The sequence below is a fragment of the Alexandromys fortis genome, unplaced genomic scaffold, assembly GCF_014885135.2.
Source record: "Alexandromys fortis isolate MF-2015 unplaced genomic scaffold, M_Fortis_MF-2015_v1.1 scaffold_22, whole genome shotgun sequence".
In the NCBI taxonomy this organism is placed as follows: domain Eukaryota; kingdom Metazoa; phylum Chordata; class Mammalia; order Rodentia; family Cricetidae; genus Alexandromys; species Alexandromys fortis.
This window is the reverse complement of record NW_026067900.1, coordinates 10,087,742-10,100,267: the sequence shown is the minus strand read 5'-3', so window position 1 is coordinate 10,100,267 and position 12,526 is coordinate 10,087,742. Positions and strand designations below refer to the sequence as shown.

At 43.6% G+C, this 12,526-nt stretch overlaps 1 protein-coding gene across 1 annotated transcript in view; it reads left to right on the top strand.

The window, feature by feature from the left end:
- Positions 1-617: 617 nt before the first annotated feature.
- Fam83b (family with sequence similarity 83 member B) overlaps positions 618-12,526 on the top strand; it is a 72,069-nt gene continuing 60,160 nt past the window's right edge. The window contains exon 1 of the mRNA XM_050127582.1: positions 618-659. The gene's annotated coding sequence lies outside the window, so the exon portion shown is untranslated. The remainder of the gene's footprint in view (positions 660-12,526) is intronic.

The following is a 12,526-nucleotide window of genomic DNA, read 5'->3' as shown; positions in this document are numbered from 1 at the left end:
CTGAGTGAGCTACTTGTAGAGCCTACATGATTGTTTAAAACCCTGTCCTTTCCTCTCAAGTAATCAGGACAGTCAAAAATCCATACCCAAACTGATGTTTTTTGAAATACTGTTCAAACACATCTCCACCTCTGTGTCTTTTCCAAACCAGCTAAGGGTCTGAACTGGCTGTGGGCTGTGGGCTGCGGGCTGTGGGCTGTGGGTTGTGGGCTTGAGGCTGAAGGCTCCTGCCTGAAGGGAACCAACTCTGTTCCTCGCCTGGGGCTCCAGGATGGATTCCAGTATCCAAGAGCCTGGCGGAAAGCACTCTTGTCCTGCTCAAAGGTCCACCTTCTTTCCAGGTGAGCTTGGCTTTTTCCGGGTCCCTGCTCTCAGTGCACAGGTGTCCAGACTTGTTCTAGCGTCCCAACCCGGCGGGGGAGGAGGAAAAGAAAGGCTGCTGTGTGCAGGGCTGGGATTTTGAGTTCAGACAGGGCGCTCGGCCACGCGGGCTGTGCAGTGTTGAGAATCGGGACCTGTTGCAACTCGCCGCCCCCTGGTGACACGCTCGGCACCGCCCGGGAGGTGCGGCCAGCTCCCGCCCTCGCAGGTGCGCCTCCCTCCTCCCGGCTTCCTGGGCGCCACCTTCGCAGCGGCGGCGGCGGCGGCGGTGGTGGAGGGTGAGTCTGGAGTGCGGGGTGCCGAAGCGGCCTGCGGAGCGCGGGGTTGCTATCCCGGGTTCTCCCTTCTTTATGGACTTGGTGAGAGGGAGTCGGAAAGTTTGAAAAGTGAAGTCTCTGACTTAGGAGGTGCGGTCTAGAGGACAGGCACCGCCCACCGGGATCGGTTGGTGTATTTCCTGCTGAAGAGAAGGACCCGTGGAGGGGACTGGAGAAAACTAGGGTCTGGGGGTCCAGGGGAGAGCGAGGGAGGAGGGTGGAACTGGCAGGGCCAGGGGTCCCAAAAAGCCCAGAGCTAGGCTGTAGAGAGCTCAAAGGCCAAGCAGAAGTTGAAGAGGAAGCGTTTTGTAAGATCCACTTTCTACTGGGTGATAGACCAGTACTTTTATGATTCCAGTTGGCATGCCTTGGGTCTTTGACCTCACTGAGCTCTCCAAGATGATTCTGATACACGGGAATCTGCTCCTGTAGGTTATAACCTTAAGGGGAAAGTGTTCCTGCAGGAGATGTCTCCTGGAAGCGGTCTTGGAGACTTCAGGCCTGTCTTGTCTGATGTCTTTCCTGTGATTGAGGGCTGTGGAGAGGGTTTGCTAATTGTTGGAATTGTGAGTATGTTAATAGTGCTTCTCGGGACAGAGACAGGAGGTTATGACAATGTCGGTGGCGTGTTGGCTATGCTTAGTGTGATAAGGTTATAGACTTCAAGGTCTCACTAGAGGTGGAGACTAAATAAATACACATCAAGAGACCAGGACACTGACAAGAAGACGCTCTAGTTGCCAGCAGTTGAAGCGAGACTATAATTTCCCACAGCCCATTTTCAGACTCACCCCACGAAAATCATTCCTGGTTACTGGCAGGCACCTCCCTTCTTTCCCTTTCTCATCCCAACAAGCCCAAGAGCCCAAGGACATCTGAGTGATGCTGAATCAGTGCTGACAGGCAGCAGGGGAAGGAGACAGGTGATGAGAGGTGCTTAGCCGAGAGAGCACTTTGCAGTTTCCAAAGTAAAGAATAGGGGTGATTGCAAGGTGGGGCGCAGATCTGTCTGCCTTCTCCTGGCTTCCACTGTGAGTCCCAAGCACGGTAGCTGTCCCCACACCTTCAGATTGTTAATTCCACCCCTTTGCTTTTGGGACTAGGGCATTAGGGGTGTATACTCCTATTAAGAGTGCTTGGTGCACCCTGCAGAGCCTGCCCAAGGGGATGGGTGGATCTCCTTTCTAAGCCTGGCAGGTGGAGACTGCAGCTGCCCAGAATTTACTGTGGGAAGGAGTTCAGTCGAACAGTTGGCGAAAGGGATTGCACAGATGCAGAGACACACCACACCCCTGGTGCTGACTCAGTGATGCCTTTTGCGATTGTGCTCGAGGTTATTTCATAATTTACAAAATTCTTGGGGTGGAATAATTAATTTATATGTTTTTTCTCTTTGTCTGTTCCTGCAGTCACATTTCTTACAGGGTATGGTGCGGCTTGTTCACTGAAAGTATTTATTTTATTGTGTATGTGTGTGCTACAATGTGTAGAGGGGAGGGGACAGCTCTTGGGAGGTGGTTTCTGAATAAACCCAGGTAGTCCAGGCTTGCACCGCAAGACTCTTTGCTGGCTAAGATGTCTCACAGCCCATGAGTGTTTTCTCAAGAGGACACTCTCACCGTGCAGCCCTCCCCTGCTTACACCCTAATCAACTATACGAAGTCATAACAAGTTTCTAACATGTAACATTATTCTACATTGACCTAGAGAATACTGTGGCGGGAGAACTTCTGGCCCCGGTAAAGCAGAGCTCTCTAAAGCGTGCATCTGGTCATAGGACACCTTTCAAGAAGTGCCCACTTAATTGAATTTGACTAATTATTTGCAAAGTGACAAGTTACCCTTGTCTAGCTAGTTGGGTAAGTATGCTTGCCTGCCCCTGTGCAGCTTGTCAGATGTGAGTGTCTGCAAAGAAGCTCTGTTAAATACACTATCACTGACGGATGTGAAAGGTACTTCTGGCCCCATGAGATCACTTTGTACATTGTGTTTTAGAGCTTTATTGGTGAATTTCTCATCTGCAGGTCAGAATCAATCCCTCCTTCTCATCAAACACTTCTAAATGGAAAATGAGGCTTGGAGATGCTATGAATAAAATTTTGTACAAATATCACTTAAGTCTAATTAAGATCAAACTCAGCATTTTTTTTTTCTGGAGAAAATGTATTGGAGCCTTCAGAGGCAGTGTGATTCTCTATGATATTGGTGGTCTCTGTCTTGAAGTAACCCAGGCCTCATAAGTAGGGTACTTCAGTACCTCCCAGAGAGAAGGGTACTGCCAGCCATTTGCCAGGCTGTTTGCTGTGGTCACCTGAGACAGGAGCTGTGGCAATGGAGGCTCCAGTGGCAGGAATTACCTGTGGAGGCAGAGTGGAGGGACAAGCTGGGCAGGGTTTGCGTTAAGAAACCAGGAAGTCTAACATATATGGGGGGAGACAAAACGGGGTTGCGAAGGATCTTCAGTGGCTGTGATTCTGTGGAAGGTGAATGGGGGTGCAAAGATCGCGCTTGTGTGTGTGTGCACGCTTGTGTGCTCTATTCCACCTTGAGAATTGCATGTTCACGCGGAGAACAGTGGTAAATGTCAGGTATCTCCCCTCTTGATTTTCGCCTTATTTTTCATACAAGATTTCTCACTTAACCTGAAGCTCATAAATTGTGCTCGATTGTCTGACCAGAAGGTTCTGAGGATCCCATCGCCCAGCATGGTGGTTTCAGGCTCTCTACTACACCTGGCTAGTATTTTGGTGCTGGGAATCCCAACTTAGGTCCTCACACTTGCTTGGTGGCAGGCACTTGACCCTAACCAATGGATAATCTTCCTATCACCAGGTGAAAAGACACTAACAGCAGGGATACTTGCTGGGCATGGCTATGCTGGGGAATTCTTTAGTTACATGATCATGGATGACTTGAGGAAATTTTTCCTCTGGGGACATCTAATTACTGTGTGATTTTTATTGTGTTTTATTTTCTCGTTGCCCCTAGAAGAGGGGTAAGATACCCCCTGGGGCACTTGGTATTTATCATTTGAGCTGTATATCCTATAGCTTTTAGACTGCTCATCCCTGGCAGTCTAAATTAATGATTTAATTTAGAATCAGTAGAAATTAATGATTAGCTTTCCATGAATACTGACATAGTATCAAGTGTAGTCTCCTGTCCTGGCAGCATCGATTCTAAAGGGTTTATACAAACATCTTTACAGCGATGATGACATTAAATGGATGATATTTGTGCTCTTCACACTGTCCACTGGTTAAAAATATTCACCACTGTATTCCAAGCAGACCAATCCCACCGAGAACTAGAAGCAAGACACCATTCTTGGATATCAGGGCCCTCCCAGTTGACAGAGCTGAGAGTGATGTTACATACACACAGATGAGTGCTGCAGGTGCTTGTGGGTATTGGATGGCTTCCCCACTCACTCTCGAAGTGAGCACTCGCAGATTTGGATCAAGTATTTAAGTCAGTTTTTCTACGGTTGTGCACTATTCGCGCCACGTGATCACTCCTTTGTCCCACTGTGCTCTGAAGTGCTCTGTGGTCATTTCACAACACTGAAATGTTGTGAGCAGTCTCCTGACAGTGTCATCAGGAAGCTCATGATTTCCCTTTTTCAAGTCATATTTTCATTTCAGAAGGTTTCAGTGCTAGCAGATCTCAGCTTGCTTCTGTGGTAGCATGACCATTGTTCACTGGGGAAGGAAAGGGAAGTTTGTGAGCACCAAAGAGTGGCATCTCTCACCCCAGGGCTTGTGATAGGATCATCCAACATGGGATTTTGATCTGGGCTGCCATCGACACACATAATCATGACTTTAATTTTTTTGCAGCTCAGTGCTCTGCGTAGTCACTCCACATAGACTCATCTGACTCATTTAGCAGCTGTTTCTTGATGTTTTGAAAGAACTGTGTTTCCTTGAATAAATGGAATTTCTGATTCGTTTTCTGGGGAAATGTGTAGCATAGCTGTGTGGCTGTGTCCCCTGTGGTTTGTTCTCAGTCGCCACCCTCCCTTCCCATTTTCTCTCTCTACTGCTCATAAAAATAGCTTCTTGTCTTTCTTGCTCCTTTTTTCTTTCTGTTCTGCTCCTTTCTCATGCTTTTCCTATTTGTCTCATTTCGTTGTTCTGTCCTGTCTGTTGTTTTCCCCCTTGCTCCATCTGATTTCTGTCTGTCCTCTCTGTCAGAAGATGATATAGGTTTCCAAAAGTCCACAACATTGTACAGAAGTCAAGTGCAAAGCAAATTTTAGAAACTGAACTTTTGTCCATAGAATCTATAATATATTATATAAAAAAGCTATTCTTTGAATGTTAATTAAATATTAAACAAAATAATTACAGCATTTTGCATATTTAAAATGGTGATACCTTTCTTTCCCAATAGAAAGTATCCACAGTGACTTTCTGATTAGAATTAAGGCTCTGCTTCATTTGGCATGGCCAGCCAATTCTCTCTGTGCTTAAATTATATTTAACTTATGAGGTGAATATTACTAAAATATGGACTTTGGTTTTTCCATTCCCCCAAAAGTTAGAAGTTCGCCTTGCATTATCATACTCAAATAATTGTGGAAGTAAGACAATGAAAGCAAATGATTGGGAAAGACACAGCATGGCATGCCGACAGCCTAGTGTGCAGTGAGTTAAAATATTTGGCAATCAAATTATATGAAATAAAAAATATTTTATGTGTCAGTGTTTATGTGAAAGAGTCCAGACTGTTCAAAGGTAATTTACTGAGGTGCTACTAGCTGTTGACGGAAGGGAGATCCATTCTTTTTGAATATGTGGTCACTGGTAGATTTTACATGCTCCATTGTATGACCCTGTACCCAGGCATTTGTAGATGGTGCTAATTAGACTTAATGGGTTGTAAAAAAAGAAAGAAAGAAAGGAAAGAAATAAAAGAAAAGGAGAGGTCAAGAGGGGAGCATTTTGGAGAAGAAGGTTGGAAATGGAGGTGAGGATCAGATCATGTCTCATTGTAATCATTTATAAAATTCTCAAGAATGATGAGAAATATATATATGTATATATATATATATATATATATATATATATATATACTGACAAACCGTAAAGGATATAAGGGTAGCTCATTTGTATCTATTGTGTAGCCTTTAATATTTATCACAACAGTAGAACAATAATGAAATAATTCAAAGTTTTAATATATATGTGCAATTTCTGTGTTAAGCCAAGAGAAGAAAGAGACATCAATCTCTCCATTGGAAGTGCCATAAGAAGGGCTCTGGTGGCAAGTTCTGGTCTTGCAGCAGTGGACCCATTCTTACTCTCTGGGAAATCAGTCACCTTGACTTAAATCCAAAGCCGTGACTCAGTTCTGCTGTTAATAATGAATCCTCCAACTGCCTGACATTGCAGCCTCTGTGGAGTAGAGTCACTCCACTTGGCATGTTAAATCTTGTGTGTCAAAGAGCTGCAATTTGAAATGCAAGAGAAAAAAAAAAAACCCATGAAGGAAACCTTTCCAAGGTCATGTGATGCAAAATGAAAATTCCAAAAATCTGTGACCAGAGCCTCTGAGCATGCTAATTGGGTGTGCTGCATGCACATGACCTGGTTGTGAAATCAGAGCTTTGAGTGGCAAAAGAGTAAACAGAAAAGCAAGACTTGACACATTTGCATAAAAATGTATTCACCTAGGCAAGGTGTACAGACCAAAAGCAAGGATCCAGAGCTAGAGAACTGTGTAAGCTCTCCCCTCCCCATCGCTGGCAGTCTGACCTGGGCATGGGAGCAGACACAAGTAAAGCAGCAGCATCCAGATCCTTTCTCCAATGTGGATGGTTTAGATCTGTGACATGAGTCTACGAGCACCAGCTTGGTTACTCTTTGGTCTCCTGGGGCCGCTCTGCTCTCAGGGACTCACAGGCCTACACATCCAAGTTCAGCACCAGTTTGCATACTTGGGCTGTAGTTTATTGTCTAACACCTATGTGTGTGCGAGTAGACTGCAAACACAGGAAAGAAACCAGTAAGGTTATTGAGAAAATGGGTCTGAAAATAATAGGAGGCTAGTTCTCAGATTTTCGTTGAGAGTTTCTGGAGGTTAAAAAGTCAAATAAAAGCCACTTTATTTCAATTATGGCATATATGCCTCAGCAAGCTTGATTAAAAGTCAGTTTTGCGATGAGTGACTAGGTAGGAGCAGTAGACCCTGGCTGATGTCCCCGTTACATGTTTGATCAGTGTCCCATGTCTTACTGTGGGAAACTCGATATTAACATTGACACTTTTCTTGGCTCTTTAGTTGTCTAAATTGTCTTCACTGACATAATTTCCATGATTTATATCCATTTCAAGCTTCTTTTTAAGAGCCTGAGGTTGGGCTAAGGGGATGGATCAGCAGCTAAGATTACTGGCTGCTCTTCCAGAGGACCAGGGTTCAATTTCTAGCATCCACAGGTGGCTCACAATTGTCTGTATCCAGTTCCAAGAGATCCAGCAACCTCTTTGGGACGCTACAGACAACAAACACATGCTGCACAGCTCTACATGTGTGTAAAACACTCACACATGTAACATAATGGAATTTTAAGAATGAGCCTGCAGCTGCTCTGTGTGTCTCCGCACACTGTGACACGGAGTTTGCAGGCTTTTGCTTTTTCATAGATGAGGCACACTGCCTTTGCTAAAATTGTTTGAAACACCGTTTGAAGAGTTCATATTGCAGCATGTATTTGTATTCTTCCCTCCATCATTTGTCTGTAAATGCCAACACGTCCCCCAAACAGCTTTTTATTCTAAGCAGATTCAAAAAGTGGGACATAAGTGCTTATGACACGTGTCAAATATTTCAGCACCAACGGCTACTTCTTGCCTGCAGTGTTTTGTCTAAATATGTTGTTTCATTAAGGTTCTGACATTCAAGAATTTGTAGAGGGTGTTTAAAAGTGAAGAAGATAGCCAATGCAAAACAAGATGGGAGACACAAGGCACACTCCTTTTTTTCTCCTGTATAATTGCATAGTGAATAGAATTGAAAATTTTATACAAGAGAACCGGCCTTCTCTAAGACAGCACCGCCAGCTCACCAATAAGTGAGCACAGCCCCTTCAGAGGCCCTTTTAGAGAGCCCCTGTTCTGATGAGACTATGCAGGTGACAACTGCTTCACATATTTCAAAAAGTGAGATGATCAGAGTAAGCATGGGGTCAAGATAGGTCCTCTTTAAAAAAGGGGTCTAGGAGACCCCTCTAAGGAGATTAGTAATGGTCACTAAGAAAGCATTGTAAACACAAAACATTCCAGGCACATGGAAAAACTGCTACAAAAATAGTGATTAGCTGGGGTGGTAAATGGAAGGATTCTATTGGATATCCAGGAAAGTGCCCACAAGTCAAGGAACATAATGGGTGGGAGCTCAGCAGAACAGACAGCTTCAAAAGTTTCGCCAGCAGTCCATGGATCTAAGACAGGGTGAGGTTGTTCTGGGGTGAGCAATGAGATGAGAGAAAACAGGTAAGCAGAACTTCTTCACCTAAACATTGGCAACTGGGAAACAGGTACCTCTGATGAGCTGTGAGGGAATCCTTAACCTTTTCCAGAACCCAGCTTTAGGATATGTGTCAATGGCTTTCAGAGACCTTTGGCACTCTTGATTATCCCTATCGTAAAATCATTTCCCCACACCTGCAGTGTCTCAGGGGAAAAATGTCCTTCATCCTGTTCTCATTTTTGCCTGTTTTCATTTTAGAGAGGGAGACATGTTTCTTAAACTCCAATCTGGACTCATAACTGGAGGATTGATTTATCTGATAACTCAAAACATCACTTGCTATTTCCTCAAGTTGCAAACTAGTCTTTTGTTTCTTTTGGGATTGTGTATTGGGAATATGTTCCCTACCCATGACCCTCTAGTATCATCCTCCCCTCCCCCTCCCGTACCCCAACAAAGTCCCTCATACATAGTAGTCTGGTGGCTACACCATTAAAGACAAAGATATTCCCTTCTCCAGCAACCATCAACTGTCATATGCTCCTCAGGAGATGATGGGGCTTAGTGGTCAGCTTCTCTGCCAGTCGTGGAAGACTAGTAGGCACTGCAGATATCCATAGCTGCCATGTGTTCGTGGCTAACACAGCAATGTCACATCTGGATGATGGCTTTTCTTGTCACTCTACCCCATCCTCCGGCTCTTAATTTTTTTCTGTCTTTTGCAGTGCCACCATACTGTGCCTTAGTATGGGGTGGGGGTGGGGGAAAGATGAGTGTTGATAGAGATAGAGTGCTGAATACTGAACATTCATCAGTCTCTTATTCTTAGTGTGTTAACCAGGTTGGAGTTTCTGCATTGACCGTACTTTACAGAGAGGACTGCTTCAGGCTGAGAGTTTGACTAGTTTGTGAATGTAAACAGAAGTATTTAGAAGGCCACTTGGCAGCAAAGCAGTTGGTTATCTCTAAAATGATTGTGGCACTATGGCACCAATGGGCATACTTTGCACAGTGAGTAGGTATTGTAGTACTTGTATTCTACAGCTAGGCAAGAGCCCTGATAAGTTTTCTGTCCCCCAGCATTCTGCATGACATCTTTGACACCAGGAAAACTAGACAGTAGAGGGTTTCAAGTTCTGTTCTGTAAACAGAAGTTTCTGTCCTACATAGACCCACAGTCATTCAGTCCCAGAGAAACACACAGAGGCTTATATTAATTATAAACTGTTTGGCCTAGTAGCTCAGGCTTATTATTAACTAGCTCTTACAACTTAAATTAACCCATAATTCTTATCTATGTTTAGCCATGTGTCTTGGTACCTTTTCTCAGTGAGGCAGTCTCATCTTGCTTCCTCTGTGTCTGGCTGGTGACTTGTCTGTGTCCTATGACCAAAGGGTGTGGTGAGAAATTAGAATCTTAACTCCAATACAGTTTACTCCAATTAATGATATATTAAACTACATAACTGTAATTAATTTTAATACTCACTCTTCCTTATGAAATAATTTTATAAGAAGCAAAACCCATACAAGACAGAAAATGACTCATCCTGACACCTCTTGAGAATCCCTACTTGTATTGAAAACAGAGTTTAGAACTTTCATTATGATTAACATAATGTACAAAGGCTGTTTGCAGAATGACTTTAATTAAGACGTGAAAATACAAGACTTCAGGAGCAAACCCCCCAAATATGCAATATCTCTATTTTTCTGACAAGGTGCAGTTGAAACTAATACTTGCCTTTTGAGACTGCCCTATTGATTGCTTTTGAGTGCCCAGTGTGTCTGCATTGTTCTTTTGGAAGCTGTGTGTTTTGTATTACTTCAACACCTCCACTTAATAGAAACAGCTGTGTGCTTGAATCTTAAGAAGTTCTGCGTCAATGGTTCAATGTTTAAATTCGGCTGCAGTATTTTCTAATGTGTCACACTTGAGACGCTAAGATAGTGTGTTATTATTCTAGTATATATCATTAGCCTAGCATTTAGCAGTTATGTAGTGAGCATTAAGAATTTTGCTAAACAGACACAACTGTTGCCCTCACAAAACACGCTGAAGAGGACAGTTGGGATGTTGCTGATGTGTGATCTGGGTAGGGAGGGCGGTGGCAACTCTGTGCTGGAGTTCCTTGCTAAGTTCCAGTGAAGTGCAGCCCATTCTGTTCTGCTCTGTCTTCCCCCTCTGTCTCCCTCTCTCTCTCTCCCTTCCTCTCTTCTTCTCTTCTCCCTCCTCCTCTACCTCATTCGTTCCCTCCCTCCTTCCTTTCCTTCCTTCTTTTTATTTTTTTGGATTTGGTATATCCCAATAGCTTTAGCTTCTGGACACTCTTCACTGTTTGCATCGCTGTATAAGAATTATTGAACAGCTTTATATGTAGAGTTCTGAATCACAGATCACCATCACTTAAATGCCTGCATTAGTTCAAAATAACTTCTGAGGTACTTCTTTTAAAAGTTATTTTTCTTCAGCGTGAAAATAATGTATATTCATTAATAAACATTCTGAATTATAAAAAAAAACATGGAAAGGGATTTTGAAAAATAAATTCTCCTGTAGAAGTACCACTTAGGGAAAACCCCTTCTGTGAGCTGGGTGTGCTGCTACATGGCTGTGGTCTTACAAAATAGGAGGTATAAATTGGAGGACCCCGAGTTCAAGGCCAGCCTCTTCTTAATAGCGGGTTCTGGATCACAAAGTCAGCCTGGACTACTTGGTGTTAGCTGTGAGCTAGCAACTATATATAATACAGCATATTTCTGGAAGTCAGCCTTCCAGATAGCAGCAGGCGCCTTGCCAGCAAGAAGTCTTTCCCTCTGTGGCAGACTCCTAGGACAAAGGTACTTCAGGGGAGGAGTGCTATCTCCCACAGGCCAGGTGACTATCTCCCTATCTCCAGCAGCTGGTCCTTCCTGTAGATTCTGGGCTGCTGGGATCTCTGCCGCTACAAGGGAGAGGTAAGCAGTCTACTTGAGTTTTTAAATCAAAAGTCTAATTCTTGGAGAATGAGAGGCACGTAAGAACTTAGAGGCCTCAGATACCAAAGGGCTAAGGCTCATCTTTGGACTGTCCAGTGAACACACCTAAGGTTCTCTTCCTCCATACTCCCTGCCACATAAAATATTCCTTAAACACTTTCCCAAAGGGCAAGGCAACCCCCGCCCCCTTCTCCAAAATAGTGTATATTCCCTCATTTTTCAGGGTAGTCCTGTTACCTTGGAGGGGTCAAATTTGAGGGGCACAGGAGAAGGGCCTCCAAAGATGAAGGCCGAGGCTGGGATTACAAGTCCCAGAAATTCTCCTTCTCCCTCCACACCCTGCCACACTCTCTCTGGCAATAACTAATCCTTGTCCAAAAGAGCCCTCTGGTTTATTGTCCTCTATCACATATGAGACCTTTTACATTAGAGCTTTCCTCAAAATAAGAAACAAAGTGAAACTCCACCTTCATTTTGAGAATTATTTATAGGGTTTTTAGAAAATTTTTCTTTAATTACAATTTTGCGTGTGTGTGTGTGTGTGTGTGTGTGTGTGTGTGTGTGTTCTATTCAGCCCACTAATCTTCAGCAAGCTTTTCTGAGTGTCATTAAAGGACTTCATGCAGCTGTTGGCCTTCCTGTCTTGTCTTTGCATTCTGATGCTATGATGTTTGGTTAACATCCATAAACTAAGAAGCAGGCTAGAAGTGAAACTTGGAGCACTTCCTCTTTGGGAGGTATTGACTTGCTAGGGGTAGAACTGGAATGAGACCTGCCCCAAAGGCCTTGGAGCTCCCTTTCCTCATTGTCTCTTATCTTGCCCTGTGTATCTTTTTCATTTGGCGGTTCCTAAATTGCAATCTTTGCGATAATTTAGTGTGAAAATTTTCAGGTTGATTTTAAAATACTTATGAAAATGTAAAAGGCCCAGAACATACTAAACAGTCTTGAAGGAGAGAAAAGTGTAGAGCTTATATTATTTTACTTTAAGCGATAGCATCCAAAACCTCTGAAACTGACAAACAGATCAACAAAGACATCCATAAAAAGTAAACAAACTCAGAAATTGATGGTCTTTTATGCAGTATGGGATTTTCAATTGGCAGATCAACCTTGCGTGCTTTGAAGAGTGTAGTGGGAAACATGTCTTTCCAGTAGTCCTAGAACAAATGGATACACATATGAAAACAAATGCAGTCTTTTGTGTATACAAAGTTAATTCAAGATGATAGTAAACCTAAAATGTAGACGCTAGGCCATCATCTGCTTAGAGAAAATGTTCTGCCCAGATGTAAAACCCCATTCTGTGTCTTATGTCAGAATTCCTTGCCTTTTGATCCATTTCTCTTGTCCTTGATGCCCTTCAGCTCATGAGG